The sequence below is a fragment of the Aquarana catesbeiana genome, linkage group LG01 (assembly GCF_042186555.1).
Source record: "Aquarana catesbeiana isolate 2022-GZ linkage group LG01, ASM4218655v1, whole genome shotgun sequence".
Lineage (NCBI taxonomy): Eukaryota > Metazoa > Chordata > Amphibia > Anura > Ranidae > Aquarana > Aquarana catesbeiana.
Window position 1 is genome coordinate 991,333,955 of NC_133324.1, and position 21,804 is coordinate 991,355,758.

A 21,804-nucleotide genomic window follows, 5' to 3' on the forward strand; every position below is an offset into this window, starting at 1 on the left:
GACCAATGGAGGGATTGGCAGAGAGGGGTGGAGGACACTGAATGGAGACCAATGGAGGGATTGTTAGAGAGGGGTAGCAGACACTGAATGGAGACCAATGGAGGGATTGGTAGAGAGGGGTGGAGGACACATAATGGAGACCAGTGGAGGGATTGGTAGAGAGGGGTGGAGAACACTGAATGGAGACCAGTGGAGAGATTGGCAGAGAGGGGTGGAGGACGCTGAATGGAGACCAATGGAGGGATTGGTAGAGGGGTGGAGGACACTGAATGGAGGTCAGTGGAGAGATTGGCAGAGAGGGGTGGAGGACGCTGAATGGAGACCAATGGAGGGATTGGCAGAGAGGGGTGGAGGACACTGAATGGAGACCAATGGAGGGATTGGCAGAGAGGGGTGGAGGACACTGAATGGAGACCAATGGAGGGATTGGCAGAGAGGGGTGGAGGACACTGAATGGAGACCAATGGAGGGATTGGCAGAGAGGGGTGGAGGACACTGAATGGAGACCAGTGGAGGGATTGGCAGAGAGGGGTGGAGGACACTGAATGGAGACCAATGGAGGGATTGGCAGAGAGGGGTGGAGGACACTGAATGGAGACCAGTGGAGGGATTGGTAGAGAGGGGTGGAGGACACTGAATGGAGACCAGTGGAGGGATTGGCAGAGAGGGGTGGAGGACACTGAATGGAGACCAATGGAGGGATTGGCAGAGAGGGGTGGAGGACACTGAATGGAGACCAATGGAGGGATTGGCAGAGAGGGGTGGAGGACACTGAATGGAGACCAATGGAGGGATTGGCAGAGAGGGATAGCAGAGACCAATGGAGGTTGGCAGAGAGGGGTGGAGGACACTGAATGGAGACCAATGGAGGGATTGGTAGAGAGGGGTGGAGGACACTGAATGGAGGACAGTGGAGGGATTGGCAGAGAGGGGTGGAGGACACTGAATGGAGACCAATGGAGGGGTTGGCAGAGAGGGGTGGAGGACACTGAATGGAGACCAATGGAGGGATTGGCAGAGAGGGGTAGTAGACACTGAATGGAGGCCAATGGAGGAATTGGCAGAGAGGGGTGGAGGACACTGAATGGAGACCAATGGAGGGATTGGCAGAGAGAGGTGGAGGACACTGAATGGAGACCAATGGAGGGATTGGCAGAGGGGGGTGGAGGACACTGAATGGAGACCAGTGGAGGGATTGGCAGAGAGGGGTGGAGGACACTGAATGGAGACCAGTGGAGGGATTGGCAGAGAGGGATAGCAGAGACCAATGGAGGTTGGCAGAGAGGGGTGGAGGACACTGAATGGAGACCAATGGAGGGATTGGTAGAGAGGGGTGGAGGACACTGAATGGAGGACAGTGGAGGGATTGGCAGAGAGGGGTGGAGGACACTGAATGGAGACCAATGGAGGGATTGGCAGAGAGGGGTGGAGGACACTGAATGGAGACCAATGGAGGGATTGGCAGAGAGGGGTAGCAGACACTGAGCGGTTTGTAAGGTGGATGAGTCTGGCAGCAGCATTCATGATGGACTGAAGGGGGAGGAGTCTATTTAAAGGTAAGCCAATGAGGAGTGAGTTGCAGTAGTCGAGGTGAGAGATAACCAGGGAGTGAATCAGGAGCTTTGTGGTTTCATTGGTTAGAAAGGGACGTAGTTTGGAGATGTTGCGGAGGTTGAGCTTTGGAAAGTGATTGGATGTGGGGATGAAAGGAGAGTTTAGAATCCAGGATAACACTTAGTACCCAGACATGTGGGGGATGGGGGGATGGTTGTGCCGTTGCTCTTCACACAGAAGTCAGGGGAAGAGGCACGTGGGGGAGGAAATATTATAAGCTCAGTTTTGGACAAGTTGAGTTTGAGGAAGTGGTGTGACCTCCATACAGATATGTCGGTTAGTAAGTTAGTGATGTGTGAGAAGACTGATGGAGTGAGTTGAGGGGTGGAGAGATAGATTTGTGTGTCATCAGCATAGAAATGATATTGAAAGCCGTGAGAGGCTATCAGCTGACCCAGGGAAGAGGTGTGGATTGAAAATAAAAGAGGTCCAAGAACAGAACCTTGGGGGACCCCGACAGAGAAGGGAAGAGGAGTGGAGGAAGTAGAATTGTAAGTGACACTGAAGGTGCGTTGGGATAGGTAGGATGAGAGCCACTGAAGAGCACAGTCACGGAGACCAAAGGAGTAAAGTTTTTTGAGGAGGAGGGGGTGGTCAACCATGTCAAAGGCAGCTGAAAGGTCCAGAAGTAGGAGTACAGAATAGTGTCCGTTGGTTTTTGCAGTTAGTAGGTCATTTGTGAGTTTTAAAAGAGCAGTTTCTGTGGAGTGTTGGGGGCAAAATCCAGATTGAAGGGGATCAAGAAGGTTGTTTTTAATGAGGTGGTCACTCAGTTGGTTGTAAACCAGGCGTTCAAGGAGTTTAGAGGAAAAGGGGAGCAAGGAGATTGGGCGTAGGTTGTTGAGATTGGTAGGGTCCAAAGACGGCTTTTTAAGTATGGGGGTGACCAGTGCATGTTTTAGAGCTTCGGGGAAGGTGCCAGAGGTGAGGGAGAGATTGAAGATGTGGGTTAGAGAGTGTAGGATGGGGTCAGAGGGTGACCGTAGCATATGAGAGGGAATAGGGTCCAGGGGACAGGTGGTTAGGTGGGCGATAGAAAGGAGTTTAGCAACTTCATCTGTAGTAGCAGATTTGAATAGGGGGAGTTTCAGTTGTACCTGTTGACATGGGGTCTTAGCTGGGGGAGATACCTGTAGAATGGAGATTTCATCACGGATTGTATCAATCTTGTTTTTGAAGTGATTAGCGATTTCCTGGGCAGTGAGTAAGTCAGTGGGTGGAGGCAGTGGAGGACAAAGTAGAGAGTTGAAGGTAGAGAAGAGTTTACGGGGACTGGATGAGAAGGTATTAATAAGAGTTGTAAAATAGATTTGCTTGGCAGTGTGGCGGAAAGAATAGTATATTTGGAGGGCAGATTTGTATTGATTGAAGTCTTTGAGAGACTTAGTCTTGTGCCACAGACGCTCAAGAGCACGACTACGTTTTTTGAGAATTTTAGTGTCATCTGTTTGCCAGGGTTGTAGGGGTCAAGGCCTGATTCTGCGTGTAGTGAGGGGAGCGAGCTTATCCAGGGTGGAGGACAGAGATTTATTGTAGATGGACGTGGCTTGGTTGGGGCAGGACAGGGGAGAGATTTTGTCATAGAGGTGGTCAGTAGCAGAATAGAGGAGAGAGGAGTTGAAGGTGTGAAAGTTTCTACGGGTGATGGTTAGGCGATTGAAGGGAAAGGTGGTGGAAGACAGGGGGAGAGAGAAACTAAGGTGATGGTCGGAGAGAGGAAAAGGATTGTTTGAGAAGTTGCATGGAGTGCATAGGTAGGAGAATACAAGGTCAAGGGTGTTGCCATCAGAGTGAGTAGAAGCCTGTACCCATTGCTTCAGGTCAAATGAAGAGGTTAGACTAAGAAGTTTAGAAGTAGCGGGAGTGTTTGTATTAGCGGGGATGTTGAAATCACAGAGAAGGATTGTTGGAATATCCGAAGATATTCAGAGACTGCAGACATAATACAGGAGATGATCAGAGACTGCAGACATAATACAGGAGATGATCAGAGACTGCAGACATAATACAGGAGATGATCAGAGACTGCAGACATAGTACAGGAGATGATCAGAGACTGCAGACATAATACAGGAGATGATCAGAGACTGCAGACATAGTACAGGAGATGATCAGAGACTGCAGACATAATACAGGAGATGATCAGAGACTGCAGACATAGTACAGGAGATGATCAGAGACTGCAGACATAATACAGGAGATGATCAGAGACTGCAGACATAGTACAGGAGATGATCAGAGACTGCAGACATAATACAGGAGATGATCAGAGACTGCAGACATAGTACAGGAGATGATCAGAGACTGCAGACATAATACAGGAGATGATCAGAGACTGCAGACATAGTACAGGAGATGATCAGAGACTGCAGACATAATACAGGAGATGATCAGAGACTGCAGACATAATACAGGAGATGATCAGAGACTGCAGACATAATACAGGAGATGATCAGAGACTGCAGACATAATACAGGAGATGATCAGAGACTGCAGACATAATACAGGAGATGATCAGAGACTGCAGACATAGTACAGGAGATGATCAGAGACTGCAGACATAATACAGGAGATGATCAGAGACTGCAGACATAATACAGGAGATGATCAGAGACTGCAGACATAGTACAGGAGATGATCAGAGACTGCAGACATAATACAGGAGATGATCAGAGACTGCAGACATGGTACAGGAGATGATCAGAGACTGCAGACATAGTACAGGAGATGATCAGAGACTGCAGACATAATACAGGAGATGATCAGAGACTGCAGACATAATACAGGAGATGATCAGAGACTGAAGACATAATACAGGAGATGATCAGAGACTGCAGACATAATACAGGAGATGATCAGAGACTGCAGACATGGTACAGGAGATGATCAGAGACTGCAGACATAGTACAGGAGATGATCAGAGACTGCAGACATAGTACAGGAGATTATCAGAGACTGCAGACATAATACAGGAGATGATCAGAGACTGCAGACATAGTACAGGAGATGATTAGAGACTGCAGACATAATACAGGAGATGATCAGAGACTGCAGACATAGTACAGGAGATGATCAGAGACTGCAGACATAGTACAGGAGATGATCAGAGACTGCAGACATAATACAGGAGATGATCAGAGACTGCAGACATAATACAGGAGATGATCAGAGACTGAAGACATAGTACAGGAGATGATCAGAGACTGCAGACATAGTACAGGAGATGATCAGAGACTGCAGACATAGTACAGGAGATGATCAGAGACTGCAGACATAATACAGGAGATGGTCAGAGACTGCAGACATAGTACAGGAGATGATCAGAGACTGCAGACATAATACAGGGGATGATCAGAGACTGCAGACATAATACAGGAGATGATCAGAGACTGCAGACATAATACAGGAGATGATCAGAGACTGCAGACATAATACAGGAGATGATCAGAGACTGCAGACATAATACAGGAGATGATCAGAGACTGCAGACATTGTACAGGAGATGATCAGAGACTGCAGACATAGTACAGGAGATGATCAGAGACTGCAGACATAATACAGGAGATGATCAGAGACTGCAGACATAGTACAGGAGATGATCAGAGACTGCAGACATAGTACAGGAGATGATCAGAGACTGCAGACATAGTACAGGAGATGATCAGAGACTGCAGACATAATACAGGAGATGATCAGAGACTGCAGACATAATACAGGAGATGATCAGAGACTGCAGACATAGTACAGGAGATGATCAGAGACTGCAGACATAATACAGGAGATGATCAGAGACTGCAGACATAATACAGGAGATGATCAGAGACTGCAGACATAATACAGGAGATGATCAGAGACTGCAGACATAGTACAGGAGATGATCAGAGACTGCAGACATAGTACAGGAGATGATCAGAGACTGCAGACATAGTACAGGAGATGATCAGAGACTGCAGACATAGTACAGGAGATGATCAGAGACTGCAGACATAATACAGGAGATGATCAGAGACTGCAGACATAGTACAGGAGATGATCAGAGAATGCAGACATAGTACAGGAGATGATCAGAGACTGCAGACATAGTACAGGAGATGATCAGAGACTGCAGACATAGTACAGGAGATGATCAGAGACTGCAGACATAGTACAGGAGATGATCAGAGACTGCAGACATAATACAGGAGATGATCAGAGACTGCAGACATAGTACAGGAGATGATCAGAGACTGCAGACATAATACAGGAGATGATCAGAGACTGCAGACATGGTACAGGAGATGATCAGAGACTGCAGACATAGTACAGGAGATGATCAGAGACTGCAGACATAGTACAGGAGATTATCAGAGACTGCAGACATAATACAGGAGATGATCAGAGACTGCAGACATAGTACAGGAGATGATTAGAGACTGCAGACATAATACAGGAGATGATCAGAGACTGCAGACATAGTACAGGAGATGATCAGAGACTGCAGACATAGTACAGGAGATGATCAGAGACTGCAGACATAATACAGGAGATGATCAGAGACTGCAGACATAATACAGGAGATGATCAGAGACTGAAGACATAGTACAGGAGATGATCAGAGACTGCAGACATAGTACAGGAGATGATCAGAGACTGCAGACATAGTACAGGAGATGATCAGAGACTGCAGACATAATACAGGAGATGGTCAGAGACTGCAGACATAGTACAGGAGATGATCAGAGACTGCAGACATAATACAGGGGATGATCAGAGACTGCAGACATAATACAGGAGATGATCAGAGACTGCAGACATAATACAGGAGATGATCAGAGACTGCAGACATAATACAGGAGATGATCAGAGACTGCAGACATAATACAGGAGATGATCAGAGACTGCAGACATTGTACAGGAGATGATCAGAGACTGCAGACATAGTACAGGAGATGATCAGAGACTGCAGACATAATACAGGAGATGATCAGAGACTGCAGACATAGTACAGGAGATGATCAGAGACTGCAGACATAGTACAGGAGATGATCAGAGACTGCAGACATAGTACAGGAGATGATCAGAGACTGCAGACATAATACAGGAGATGATCAGAGACTGCAGACATAATACAGGAGATGATCAGAGACTGCAGACATAGTACAGGAGATGATCAGAGACTGCAGACATAATACAGGAGATGATCAGAGACTGCAGACATAATACAGGAGATGATCAGAGACTGCAGACATAATACAGGAGATGATCAGAGACTGCAGACATAGTACAGGAGATGATCAGAGACTGCAGACATAGTACAGGAGATGATCAGAGACTGCAGACATAGTACAGGAGATGATCAGAGACTGCAGACATAGTACAGGAGATGATCAGAGACTGCAGACATAATACAGGAGATGATCAGAGACTGCAGACATAGTACAGGAGATGATCAGAGAATGCAGACATAGTACAGGAGATGATCAGAGACTGCAGACATAGTACAGGAGATGATCAGAGACTGCAGACATAGTACAGGAGATGATCAGAGACTGCAGACATAATACAGGAGATGATCAGAGACTGTAATCTCTTTCTCTGCCTGTAGATGGCGCTGTGGTCTCATTGTCTATGTTGTGTCTCTCTCGATCTCCTGGAATGTCGCTTCCAAGTCAAAGTTTATAAGATCTTCAGTTCTGCAATATATAAAATCTGATATTCCCCTCCCCCCCCGATATTGTTATAGGAGAGCAATCGATACGACGCACCTTTCCTGGGGGGAGGGGTCTCTATTCTCTCATCCTGGGGGGGGGGGGGGGGAGATATGAGATGTGGTCCTAAAAATAGACTCCTTTAACCACTTCAGCCCCGGAAGATTTACCCCCCTTCCTGACCAGAGCACTTTTTGTGATTCGCACTGCGTTACTTTATCTAACAATTGCGCGGTCGTGCGACGTTCTACACAAAACAAAACTGACGTCTTTTTTCCCCACAAATAGAGATTTCTTTTAGTGGAATTTGATCATCTGTGTGGTTTTTATTTTTTGCGCTATAAACAAAAAAAATAGCGACAATTTAAAAAAAAAAATAAAAACCATATTTTTTTACTTTTTACTATAATAAATATCCTCAAAAATATATAAAAAACGCATTTCTTCCTCACTTTAGAACGATCGTATTCTTCTACATATTTTTGTATATACAATACAAATGCAAACGCATTGATTCCTGTGTAAATGTCAGTGGCAGGGAAGGGGTTAACCACTAGGGGGCGATGAAGGGGTTAACTGTGTTCCCTCAGCGTGTTCTAACTGTAGGGGGAGGGGAGGAGAGAGATCGCTGTTCCTACTTACTAGGAACAAATGACGTCCCCTGACAGCACATTGTTCTCTATGTTCGTACACAAATACCTGTGTTGGCTCTCGTGCACGCGATCGCACGTGGCCTCCAGTGATCGCACGTGGCCTCCGGTGATCGCACGTGGCCTCCGTTGATCGCTCGTGGCCTCCGGTGACCGCACGTGGCCTCCGGTGATCGCACATGGCCTCCAGTGATCGCTCGTGGCCTCCGGTGACCGCACGTGGCCTCCGGTGATCGCACATGGCCTCCAGTGATCGCACATGGCCTCCGGTGATCGCACATGGCCTCCGGTGATCGCACATGGCCTCCGGTGATCGCACGTGGCCTCCAGTGATCGCACGTGGCCTCCGGTGATCGCACATGGCCTCCAGTGATCGCACATGGCCTCCAGTGATCGCACATGGCCTCCGGTGATCGCACGTGGCCTCCGGTGATCGCACGTGGCCTCCGGTGATCGCACGTGGCCTCCGGTGATCGCACGTGGCCTCCAGTGATCGCACGTGGCCTCCGGTGATCGCACATGGCCTCCAGTGATTGCACATGGCCTCCAGTGATCGCACATGGCCTCCAGTGATCACACATGGCCTCCAGTGATCGCACATGGCCTCCGGTGATCGCACGTGGCCTCCGGTGATCGCACCCGCCGGACACTGGCATCGAGTCTCCTGCAGCGGAGGTGCCCGCCCTCTGGAGGTTCTCCTGGGTAAAGCCATATGGGATTTCACTCCGGAGAGACGTTCTTCAGCAGTAAAAGAAGGTGAGGTGGTTGGGAATCGGATAAATGGTCATTAACTGACATGTATGGACCGCCTCCGCTCCACACTACAGTCCATTATAACGTGGCTTCCTATGGTACAAGTTCACAGCTGTGCGTTTTTGGAAGGGATTCGGGTAATAAGATTTCAATGGAACCGCTCCAGAAACGCAAGTGTTGTGTTTGTGATGCGATTTCTGATGTGATTTTTGCAGTTCTTATTTTAACATTGTATATAGCTGGTTGCTAAGCAGGGGGCCGGCCGCCATGTCCTTAACAACCGATGAATCATCAGCTGTCAGCGGAGTTCCCCACTGACAGCTGAATGTAAAAAAAAAAATTGCTGGCAAAAAAAAAAAAAGAGGAGGGGACCCCCCCGCCAACATTTAAAAAAAATGGCATGGGGCCCCCCCCAAAAATCCATACCAGACCCTTATCCGAGCATGCCACCCAGCAGGTCAGGAAACAGGGTGGGGACGAGCGAGTGGCCCCCCCCTCTTGAACCGTACCAGGCCACATGCCGTCAACATGGGGGGGTGCGTGCTTTGGGGCCCCCTGCTCGCTCCAAAGCACCTTGCCCCCATGTTGATGGGGAAAAGAGCCTCTCCCCGACAACCTATGCCAGTGGTTGTCAGGGTCTTATCAGAATCTGGAAGCCCCCCTTAAAAAAGGGGACCCTCAGATCCAGCCCCCCCCATGTGAATGGATATCGGGTACATCGTACCCCTACCTATTCACCTGAAAAAGAAAACTTAAAACACAAAATGCATGAAAACTGCAATGAAAAAACACATAAAAATGCTGTCATATAAATGCAAAACGTGCCTAAAAACAGTACAAATGTGACCCTAGACTCCATAACTGACGGGTTCACTTCCTTTTTGCCTCTGAAAATTCTCATTTTGGGAGACTTTAACAATGTGTTAGATGATTCATTGGACACGTCTTCCAGGACGCACAATCCTGACCTCGCGTTATGGGCGGAGGCGGCTGGGCTTGGTGAATTATGGAGATGGAAACATCCGGAGGTTGGGAAGTATTCTTATTTGTCTTTTATTCCTCTTTTGGATTGGATATGGCATTTTCTAACTCAGACCTTCTATCCTGGATATCAGATGCCACATACTATCTGGGGGTATCTCACATCACTCCCCATTGCAGGTTACCTTGACCCCTACCTTCCATTGGAGGCCTCCCGTTATTTGATGCCTACATCCTGGCTGGGTGGTGGAGCCTACGGTGGAACAAATGGTAAGGGCACAATTTGACACCTTCTGGCCGGCTAATGTAGACTCCTCCACTCCACAAATAGTGTGGGACTCGTTTAAGGCAGTCATCAGGGGTGAATATAGTTCAGCCATAATGGCGGCCAGAATATCCTAAAATGGTGACACCCACAGGTTGTTGGAGGAGGAGATCACCACTGAACATGCAGCTGCTCCTACTCCTGAGACCTTGCAGTCACTTCATCAGGCAAGAAGGGACTTAAACCTCCATCATTGCAATCAAACTCCGTGTATGGTCCATAAACAGGTTGAGAACCTATTGGAGGCTGGTGAGAAGAATGGAAAACTGCTTGCTATGCTGACTGCTGATTCTCATACTCCAACTCTTGTGCCATGTGTATATGAGGCGAATGGGATTCCTAAATCCTCGGAGGAGGACGTGCTTCAGGCTTTTGTCAAATTCTATAGGTCACGATACTCACCCATACCACCATATGATCCACCATATGATCCACCATATGATCCACCATATGATAACAGGACACGGTTTGGTCTTCTTGTGGGGCTGGATCTGCTCACCCTTCCTGATGAGACTAAGCTGCTGCTAGATGCACCATTCACTGGGGAGAAGGTTTCTGGGGACATTGGCTCCTTTCCAAATGGTAAGTCCCCTGGTCCAGACGGGTTCCCTACGGAGTGGTATCAGTATTATGCGGAACAACAATCGCCACATTTGCTTAACTTATACAATGAATGTCTCAGCACAAATTCCTTTCCCCCATCTTTTTATGAGGCTAACGCTAAGCCGGACAAGGACCCCCTTCTCTGTGCTTCATATAGACCCCATTGCTTTATTAAATATGGACTTAAAAATTCTTACTAAAATGTTATCCTCCAGACTCATTAAAGTGCTTCATTATTTGGCTCTGGCCTCATGGCTCATAAAGCCACTGATCTCAACATTCGGAGAGTATTTACCCGTCGAATTACGTCCAGAGGGCCCAGATGAACGAGTGCTGGTTTGCATGGATCTGGAAAAAGAATTTGATTCAGTTGATTGTAATACTGACACATAATCACACACATAGGTTGGACTTGATGGACGTAATATATAATTATGATGCTGTAGTTGCCCTTGAGGCGGCGCTCGTAGGTTCATATGAAGCATTGGCCCATTTGGTATTTAGAGGGCCCAGATCAGCCTATGTCTTGACCACTTCTATGAGGTCAGTTTTACGTGCTTGGATGGTTGCACATAGTGAGGAATTTGGGGGTCCCTTCCCACTCTCGCCTCACGCCCCTTTGTGGAGAAATCCTAATCTGCCTCAATTCTTTGCGTTTGAAGATCCAGTGGTCTGGACGAAATTTGGGATTAAAAAGATTGGCAATGTCGTCACCAATGGGCAGCTGAAACCTTTCGATGAAATGAAATCTCTACATCAGATGCCAAATACCCGTTTTTCCCGGTATATACAACTAAGACACGCATACCAAACACAGTTTAAACATGTAAGGGCTTCATTCTCAGTGTCTGCCCTTGAACCCATACTAAGGGAGGATGATCTTCAAAAGCCCCAATCTACTATTTATAAGTTCCTTTACCCTGAGACTGTCCAGGTTATGATTGTGTGTAGAGATAAGTGGGAGTCGGTGGTCCTGGATTTGGACACAGAGGATTGGGAGGTTGTCTGGGATGCCCCCTTTACCAGACTAATCTTGACCCGAGACTAACTGATCCACTACACATGTTTGGATCATATATACATGACCCCGGCTTGGTTCAGTCACCTCTTCTTTCTGGCGTTGTTCTCCAGGGGGGGCTGACTGTATTCATATCTTCTGGGATTGTCCTGGTATACAGAAATACTAGAAGGATGTTTTGATATGTATACAGGAGGTGACAACCACCTCTCTCATGCCGCGTACACACGAGCGGAATGTCCGACAGAAAAAGTCAGACGGGAGCTTTTCATCGTCTATTCCGATCATGTGTAGACCTCATCGGACTTCTTTTTTCTAAAATTCTGATGAACCTAGAAATGGAACATGTTCTAAATATTTCCAAAGGAACCAATTCCTATCGGGAAAACCGATTGTCTGTATGCTGTTCCAACGGATCAAAAACAACGCATGCTCTGAAGCAAGTACAAGACGGAAGCTACTGGCTATTGAACTTCCTTTTTCTAGTCCCGTCGTACATGTTGTACGTCACCGCGTTCTGGACGGTCGGACTTTGGGTTGACCGTGTGTAGGCAAGACCGCATGCATAGTTTTGTCTTAGAAGAGTTCTACTCCTTCTTCGCTAGAGTCCTGGAAGGCTTTAGTAAATAGGCCTCTACCCTTCTACAAAGCCACATATTTGAACAGGGGGGCGCTTCTCCAATTTGATAAGGTCTGGGGCAGTTGAATGGCCTCCCCCCTCACTGTAACGCTTCATGTACACGGGACATTGTTCAACCTCTCCTGAAATGTAACTTGACAGCTAGAAACCAGCGTCTAAAAACGTCCGTTTAGCCGCGTTTAGCCGCGTTTGACGTTTCAAATGCCTCTAAACACAGCTTTTGAACACATTTTTTTGGGTTCCAAAAAAAGCCTCTAAACACAACTGCCTAGAAAGGACTATAAAGGAACCCGTGTACATGTACTGATAACATAGAGGAGAGATCGGGGATCCTGTGTACATGTACTGATAAGATAACATAGAGGAGAGATCGGGGATCCTGTGTACATGTACTGATAAGATAACATAGAGGAGAGATCGGGGATCCTGTGTACATGTACTGATAACATAGAGGAGAGATCGGGATCCTGTGTACATGTACTGATAACATAGAGAAGAGATCGGGGATCCTGTGTACATGTACTGATAACATAGAGGAGAGATCGGGGATCCTGTGTACATGTACTGATAAGATAACATAGAGGAGAGATCGGGGATCCTGTGTACCTCTACTGATAACATAGAGGAGAGATCGGGGATCCTGTGTACATGTACTGATAAGATAACATAGAGGAGAGATCGGGGATCCTGTGTACATGTACTGATAACAGAGGAGAGATGGGGGATCCTGTGTACATGTACTGATAAGATAACATAGAGGAGAGATCGGGGATCCTGTGTACATGTACTGATAACATAGAGGAGAGATCGGGGATCCTGTGTACATGTACTGATAAGATAACATAGAGGAGAGATCGGGGATCCTGTGTACATGTACTGATAACATAGAGGAGAGATCGGGGATCCTGTGTACATGTACTGATAAGATAACATAGAGGAGAGATCGGGGATCCTGTGTACATGTACTGATAAGATAACATAGAGGAGAGATCGGGGATCCTGTGTACATGTACTGATAACATAGAGGAGAGATCGGGGATCCTGTGTACATGTACTGATAAGATAACCGAGGAGAGATCGGGGATCCTGTGTACATGTACTGATAACATAGAGGAGAGATCGGGGATCCTGTGTACATGTACTGATAACATAGAGGAGAGATCGGGGATCCTGTGTACATGTACTGATAACATAGAGAAGAGATCGGGGATCCTGTGTACATGTACTGATAAGATAACATAGAGGAGAGATCGGGGATCCTGTGTACATGTACTGATAAGATAACAGAGGAGAGATCGGGGATCCTGTGTACATGTACTGATAAGATAACATAGAGGAGAGATCGGGGATCCTGTGTACATGTACTGATAACATAGAGGAGAGATCGGGGATCCTGTGTACATGTACTGATAACATAGAGGAGAGATCGGGGATCCTGTGTACATGTACTGATAACATAGAGGAGAGATCGGGGATCCTGTGTACATGTACTGATAAGATAACAGAGGAGAGATCGGGGATCCTGTGTACATGTACTGATAAGATAACAGAGGAGAGATCGGGGATCCTGTGTACATGTACTGATAACATAGAGGAGAGATCGGGGATCCTGTGTACATGTACTGATAACATAGAGGAGAGATCGGGGATCCTGTGTACATGTACTGATAACATGGAGGAGAGATCGGGGATCCTGTGTACATGTACTGATAACATGGAGGAGAGATCGGGGATCCTGTGTACATGTACTGATAACATGGAGGAGAGATCGGGGATCCTGTGTACATGTACTGATAAGAGAACATAGAGGAGAGGTCGGGGATCCTGTGTACATGTACTGATAAGATATCATGGAGGAGAGATCGGGGATCCTGTGTACATGTACTGATAAGATAACAGAGGAGAGATCGGGGATCCCGTGTACATGTACTGATAACATAGAGGAGAGATCGGGGATCCTGTGTACATGTACTGATAACATAGAGGAGAGATCGGGGATCCTGTGTACATGTACTGATAACATAGAGGAGAGATCGGGGATCCTGTGTACATGTACTGATAACATAGAGGAGAGATCGGGGATCCCATGTACATGTACTGATAACATAGAGGAGAGATCGGGGATCCTGTGTACATGTACTGATAAGATAACATAGAGGAGAGATCGGGGATCCTGTGTACATGTACTGATAAGATAACATAGAGGAGAGATCGGGGATCCTGTGTACATGTACTGATAACATAGAGGAGAGATCGGGGATCCTGTGTACATGTACTGATAAGATAACATAGAGGAGAGATCGGGGATCCTGTGTACATGTACTGATAACATAGAGGAGAGATCGGGGATCCTGTGTACATGTACTGATAAGATAACATAGAGGAGAGATCGGGGATCCTGTGTACATGTACTGATAAGATAACAGAGGAGAGATCGGGGATCCTGTGTACATGTACTGATAAGATAACACAGAGGAGAGATCGGGGATCCTGTGTACATGTACTGATAAGATTACAGAGGAGAGATCGGGGATCCTGTGTACATGTACTGATAAGATAACAGAGGAGAGATCGGGGATCCTGTGTACATGTACTGATAAGATAACAGAGGAGAGATCGGGGATCCTGTGTACATGTACTGATAACATAGAGGAGAGATCGGGGATCCTGTGTACATGTACTGATAACATAGAGGAGAGATCGGGGATCCTGTGTACATGTACTGATAAGATAACATAAAGGAGAGATCGGGGATCCTGTGTACATGTACTGATAACATAGAGAAGAGATCGGGGATCCTGTGTACATGTACTGATAAGATAACAGAGGAGAGGTCGGGGATCCTGTGTACATGTACTGATAAGATAACATAGAGGAGAGATCGGGGATCCTGTGTACATGTACTGATAAGATAACATAGAGGAGAGATCGGGGATCCTGTGTACATGTACTGATAAGATAACATAGAGGAGAGATCGGGGATCCTGTGTACATGTACTGATAACATAGAGGAGAGATCGGGGATCCTGTGTACATGTACTGATAAGATAACATAGAGGAGAGATCGGGGATCCTGTGTACATGTACTGATAACATAGAGGAGAGATCGGGGATCCTGTGTACATGTACTGATAAGATAACATAGAGGAGAGATCGGGGATCCTGTGTACATGTACTGATAACATAGAGGAGAGGTCGGGGATCCTGTGTACATGTACTGATAACATAGAGGAGAGGTCGGGGATCCTGTGTACATGTACTGATAACACAGAGAAGAGATCGGGGATCCTGTGTACATGTACTGATAAGATAACATAGAGGAGAGATCGGGGATCCTGTGTACATGTACTGATAAGATAACATAGAGGAGAGATCGGGGATCCTGTGTACATGTACTGATAAGATAACATAGAGGAGAGATCGGGGATCCTGTGTACATGTACTGATAAGATAACATAGAGGAGAGATCGGGGATCCTGTGTACATGTACTGATAAGATAACATAGAGGAGAGATCGGGGATCCTGTGTACATGTACTGATAAGATAACATAGAGGAGAGATCGGGGATCCTGTGTACATGTACTGATAAGATAACAGAGGAGAGATCGGGGATCCTGTGTACATGTACTGATAACATAGAGGAGAGATCGGGGATCCTGTGTACATGTACTGATAAGATAACATAGAGGAGAGATCGGGGATCCTGTGTACATGTACTGATAACATAGAGGAGAGATCGGGGATCCTGTGTACATGTACTGATAAGATAACATAGAGGAGAGATCGGGGATCCTGTGTACATGTACTGATAAGATAACATAGAGGAGAGATCGGGGATCCTGTGTACATGTACTGATAAGATAACATAGAGGAGAGATCGGGGATCCTGTGTACATGTACTGATAAGATAACATAGAGGAGAGATCGGGGATCCTGTGTACATGTACTGATAAGATAACAGAGGAGAGATCGGGGATCCTGTGTACATGTACTGATAAGATAACAGAGGAGAGATCGGGGATCCTGTGTACATGTACTGATAAGATAACATAGAGGAGAGATCGGGGATCCTGTGTACATGTACTGATAAGATAACATAGAGGAGAGATCGGGGATCCTGTGTACATGTACTGATAACATAGAGGAGAGATCGGGGATCCTGTGTACATGTACAGAGGAGAGATCGGGGATCCTGTGTACATGTACTGATAACATGAAGGAGAGATCGGGGATCCTGTGTACATGTACTGATAACATAGAGGAGAGATCGGGGATCCTGTGTACATGTACTGATAACATAGAGGAGAGATGGGGGATCCTGTGTACATGTACTGATAACATAGAGGAGAGATCGGGGATCCTGTGTACATGTACTGATAACATAGAGGAGAGATCGGGGATCCTGTGTACATGTACTGATAACATAGAGAAGAGATCGGGGATCCTGTGTACATGTACTGATAAGATAACATAGAGGAGAGATCGGGGATCCTGTGTACATGTACTGATAAGATAACAGAGGAGAGATCGGGGATCCTGTGTACATGTACTGATAAGATAACATAGAGGAGAGATCGGGGATCCTGTGTACATGTACTGATAAGATAAGAGGAGAGATCAGGGATCCTGTGTACATGTACTGATAACATAGAGGAGAGATCGGGGATCCTGTGTACATGTACTGATAAGATAACATAGAGGAGAGATCGGGGATCCTGTGTACATGTACTGATAACATAGAGGAGAGATCGGGGATCCTGTGTACATGTACTGATAAGATAACATAGAGGAGAGATCGGGGATCCTGTGTACATGTACTGATAAGATAACATAGAGGAGAGATCGGGGATCCTGTGTACATGTACTGATAAGATAACATAGAGGAGAGATCGGGATCCTGTGTACATGTACTGATAACATAGAGGAGAGATGGGGGATCCTGTGTACATGTACTGATAAGATAACATAGAGGAGAGATCGGGGATCCTGTGTACATGTACTGATAACATAGAGGAGAGATCGGGGATCCTGTGTACATGTACTGATAAGATAACATAGAGGAGAGATCGGGGATCCTGTGTACATGTACTGATAAGATAACATAGAGGAGAGATCGGGGATCCTGTGTACATGTACTGATAAGATAACATAGAGGAGAGATCGGGGATCCTGTGTACATGTACTGATAAGATAACATAGAGGAGAGATCGGGGATCCTGTGTACATGTACTGATAACATAGAGGAGAGATCGGGGATCCTGTGTACATGTACTGATAACATAGAGGAGAGATGGGGGATCCTGTGTACATGTACTGATAACATAGAGGAGAGATCGGGGATCCTGTGTACATGTACTGATAACATAGAGGAGAGATCGGGGATCCTGTGTACATGTACTGATAACATAGAGGAGAGATCGGGGATCCTGTGTACATGTACTGATAACATAGAGGAGAGATCGGGGATCCTGTGTACATGTACTGATAACATAGAGGAGAGATCGGGGATCCTGTGTACATGTACTGATAACATAGAGGAGAGATCGGGGATCCTGTGTACATGTACTGATAACATAGAGGAGAGATCGGGGATCCTGTGTACATGTACTGATAACATAGAGGAGAGATCGGGGATCCTGTGTACATGTACTGATAAGATAACATAGAGGAGAGATCGGGGATCCTGTGTACATGTACTGATAAGATAACATAGAGGAGAGATCGGGGATCCTGTGTACATGTACTGATAAGATAACATAGAGGAGAGATCGGGGATCCTGTGTACATGTACTGATAAGATAACAGAGGAGAGATCGGGGATCCTGTGTACATGTACTGATAAGATAACAGAGGAGAGATCGGGGATCCTGTGTACATGTACTGATAAGATAACATAGAGGAGAGATCGGGGATCCTGTGTACATGTACTGATAACATAGAGGAGAGATCGGGGATCCTGTGTACATGTACTGATAACATAGAGGAGAGATCGGGGATCCTGTGTACATGTACTGATAAGATAACATAGAGGAGAGATCGGGGATCCTGTGTACATGTACTGATAACATAGAGGAGAGATCGGGGATCCTGTGTACATGTACTGATAAGATAACAGAGGAGAGATCGGGGATCCTGTGTACATGTACTGATAAGATAACATAGAGGAGAGATCGGGGATCCTGTGTACATGTACTGATAAGATAACAGAGGAGAGATCGGGGATCCTGTGTACATGTACTGATAAGATAACAGAGGAGAGATCGGGGATCCTGTGTACATGTACTGATAACATAGAGGAGAGATCGGGGATCCTGTGTACATGTACTGATAAGATAACATAGAGGAGAGATCGGGGATCCTGTGTACATGTACTGATAAGATAACATAGAGGAGAGATCGGGGATCCTGTGTACATGTACTGATAAGATAACATAGAGGAGAGATCGGGGATCCTGTGTACATGTACTGATAACATAGAGGAGAGATCGGGGATCCTGTGTACATGTACTGATAACATAGAGGAGAGATCGGGGATCCTGTGTACATGTACTGATAAGAGAACATAGAGGAGAGATCGGGGATCCTGTGTACATGTACTGATAACATAGAGGAGAGATCGGGGATCCTGTGTACATGTACTGATAAGATAACACAGAGGAGAGATCGGGGATCCTGTGTACATGTACTGATAACATAGAGGAGAGATCGGGGATCCTGTGTACATGTACTGATAAGATAACATAGAGGAGAGATCGGGGATCCTGTGTACATGTACTGATAAGATAACATTGAGGAGAGATCGGGGATCCTGTGTACATGTACTGATAAGATAACATTGAGGAGAGATCGGGGATCCTGTGTACATGTACTGATAAGATAACATAGAGGAGAGATCGGGGATCCTGTGTACATGTACTGATAAGATAACAGAGGAGAGATCGGGGATCCTGTGTACATGTACTGATAAGATAACATAGAGGAGAGATCGGGGATCCTGTGTACATGTACTGATAACATAGAGGAGAGATCGGGGATCCTGTGTACATGTACTGATAACATAGGAGAGATCAGGGATCCTGTGTACATGTACTGATAAGATAACATAGAGGAGAGATCGGGGATCCTGTGTACATGTACTGATAACATAGAGGAGAGATCGGGGATCCTGTGTACATGTACTGATAACATAGAGGAGAGATCGGGGATCCTGTGTACATGTACTGATAAGATAACATAGAGGAGAGATCGGGGATCCTGTGTACATGTACTGATAACATAGAGAGATCGGGGATCCTGTGTACATGTACTGATAAGATAACATAGAGGAGAGATCGGGGATCCTGTGTACATGTACTGATAACATAGAGAAGAGATCGGGGATCCTGTGTACATGTACTGATAAGATAACATAGAGGAGAGATCGGGGATCCTGTGTACATGTACTGATAAGATAACAGAGGAGAGATCGGGGATCCTGTGTACATGTACTGATAAGATAACATAGAGGAGAGATCGGGGATCCTGTGTACATGTACAGAGGAGAGATCGGGGATCCTGTGTACATGTACTGATAACATAGAGGAGAGATCGGGGATCCTGTGTACATGTACTGATAAGATAACAGAGGAGAGATCGGGGATCCTGTGTACATGTACTGATAAGATAACATAGAGGAGAGATCGGGGATCCTGTGTACATGTACTGATAACAGAGGAGAGATCGGGGATCCTGTGTACATGTACTGATAAGATAACATAGAGGAGAGATGGGGGATCCTGTGTACATGTACTGATAAGATAACATAGAGGAGAGATCGGGGATCCTGTGTACATGTACTGATAAGATAACATAGAGGAGAGATCGGGGATCCTGTGTACATGTACTGATAACATAGAGGAGAGATCGGGGATCCTGTGTACATGTACTGATAAGATAACATAGAGGAGAGATCGGGGATCCTGTGTACATGTACTGATAACAGAGGAGAGATCGGGGATCCTGTGTACATGTACTGATAAGATAACATAGAGGAGAGATCGGGGATCCTGTGTACATGTACTGATAAGATAACATAGAGGAGAGATCGGGGATCCTGTGTACATGTACTGATAACATAGAGGAGAGATCGGGGATCCTGTGTACATGTACTGATAACAGAGGAGAGATCGGGATCCTGTGTACATGTACTGATAAGATAACATAGAGGAGAGATCGGGGATCCTGTGTACATGTACTGATAAGATAACATAAAGGAGAGATCGGGGATCCTGTGTACATGTACTGATAACATAGAGGAGAGATCGGGGATCCTGTGTACATGTACTGATAAGATAACACAGAGAAGAGATCAGGATCCTGTGTACATGTACTGATAACATAGAGGAGAGATCGGGGATCCTGTGTACATGTACTGATAACATAGAGGAGAGATCGGGGATCCTGTGTACATGTACTGATAACATAGAGGAGAGATCGGGGATCCTGTGTACATGTACTGATAACATAGAGGAGAGATCGGGGATCCTGTGTACATGTACTGATAAGATAACATAGAGGAGAGATGGGGGATCCTGTGTACATGTACTGATAAGATAACATAGAGGAGAGATCAGGATCCTGTGTACATGTACTGATAACATAGAGGAGAGATCGGGGATCCTGTGTACATGTACTGATAACAGAGGAGAGATCGGGATCCTGTGTACATGTACTGATAAGATAACATAGAGGAGAGATCGGGGATCCTGTGTACATGTACTGATAACATAGAGGAGAGATCGGGGATCCTGTGTACATGTACTGATAACATAGAGGAGAGATCGGGGATCCTGTGTACATGTACTGATAAGATAACATAGAGGAGAGATCGGGGATCCTGTGTACATGTAGTGATAAGATAACATAGAGGAGAGATCGGGGATCCTGTGTACATGTACTGATAACATAGAGGAGAGATCGGGGATCCTGTGTACATGTACTGATAAGATAACATAGAGGAGAGATCGGGATCCTGTGTACATGTACTGATAACATAGAGGAGAGATCGGGGATCCTGTGTACATGTACTGATAAGATAACACAGAGGAGAGATCGGGGATCCTGTGTACATGTACTGATAACATAGAGGAGAGATCGGGGATCCTGTGTACATGTACTGATAACATAGAGGAGAGATCGGGGATCCTGTGTACATGTACTGATAACATAGAGGAGAGATCGGGGATCCTGTGTACATGTACTGATAAGATAACATAGAGAAGGGGTCAGGAGCAGTTGAAAAAAATGCCCAACTACACCTAAATGTCCATTTACCAGCAGCCGTGTACATGAGGCCTAACAGACTAGTTTCAACCTTTTATTAATGTTATCCTTTCTGTTCCATGTGACCTTCTGATATGCACCTTATCACCTCCAACAAGGCGGGTTGGTGGTCTCTCTACAATATTGAATGGTGGGACACACAAATTGGATCCTCTGTAGAGTGTGGGTAGTTTTTCACATGGATCCTTATGCTTTTGGTTGCTTATGGGTG

At 46.0% G+C, this 21,804-nt stretch overlaps 1 protein-coding gene across 1 annotated transcript in view; it reads left to right on the forward strand.

The window, feature by feature from the left end:
* Window positions 1-1,958: 1,958 nt before the first annotated feature.
* LOC141124069 (kunitz-type U19-barytoxin-Tl1a-like) overlaps window positions 1,959-21,804 on the forward strand; it is a 77,281-nt gene continuing 57,435 nt past the window's right edge. Inside the window, exon 1 of the mRNA XM_073612171.1 lies at window positions 1,959-2,105. The gene's annotated coding sequence lies outside the window, so the exon portion shown is untranslated. The remainder of the gene's footprint in view (window positions 2,106-21,804) is intronic.